This window comes from Frankliniella occidentalis, unplaced genomic scaffold (genome assembly GCF_000697945.3).
Source record: "Frankliniella occidentalis isolate FOCC.00 unplaced genomic scaffold, Focc_3.1 Scaffold368, whole genome shotgun sequence".
Taxonomy (NCBI): domain Eukaryota; kingdom Metazoa; phylum Arthropoda; class Insecta; order Thysanoptera; family Thripidae; genus Frankliniella; species Frankliniella occidentalis.
The window spans coordinates 121,959-122,391 of record NW_026267491.1 but is presented as its reverse complement, the minus strand read 5'-3'; positions in this window follow the sequence as shown (position 1 = coordinate 122,391).

Below are 433 nucleotides of genomic sequence, written 5' to 3'. Positions count from 1 at the left end.
CTTTGCAAAGTGCCTTTTAATTTTACGTGGTATGTTTTATGAGGAACCAACCTAACCGATGACGATCGGCATTTGTTCCGAAAGTCAATCATATTCTAGAAAATCTATGTTAAATGCTAGCGCTCGGAAGGTCCCCGCAACGATGCCTTGTTCAGTACGGTACTGCTCTCCTCTTCACGTCGTAGAGCGCCCACGTGGGAAGTCCCTTTCATCACGGCAACTGCATGAGTTGTTGTTTTGTCATGCCCAATGACACCATCGGTGTTAATTTTTTCTGAGCTGATAGTAAATGTTGACGAATATTTAAACAGTCCCTTAGGACTGTAGCATCCAGAAAGAGGTAGCGGTCGCTCCGGTGGAACTCGCACTCGACATGTGCTCTGAGCATTCTCGCTTCGCCCGCAAATTTCCACTCTCCTTGTGTGGCAACGCA